The sequence below is a fragment of the Aplysia californica genome, unplaced genomic scaffold (assembly GCF_000002075.1).
Source record: "Aplysia californica isolate F4 #8 unplaced genomic scaffold, AplCal3.0 scaffold00135, whole genome shotgun sequence".
NCBI classification, from domain to species: Eukaryota; Metazoa; Mollusca; class Gastropoda; order Aplysiida; family Aplysiidae; genus Aplysia; species Aplysia californica.
In genome coordinates, this window is record NW_004797405.1 from 1,336,709 (window position 1) to 1,337,021 (window position 313).

Sequence of the window (313 nt, forward strand, 5' to 3'; positions counted from 1 at the left end):
CCCCCCAAAAAAAAGCAACCTCCACCGTGTTTTTTCTGCCAGCAAAATAATTTTGTTGTCTACAAAAACATAACATTTTTGTTATAACAGTTTTGCCACTGTACCATTATATTTTTCTGGAGATTTGAGGGTCTTTGTTTTAGCGCAATGCTTTTTTCTTCCAGGATAAAGAATGGTCAAAGATTACAACAGGTTGGGATGTCTGTCAACAAAAGTCGCAAAGATACACACACACACTCACACACACACATCATACACACACGCACACACGCACACGCACACGCACACACACACGCACACGCACACACACGCA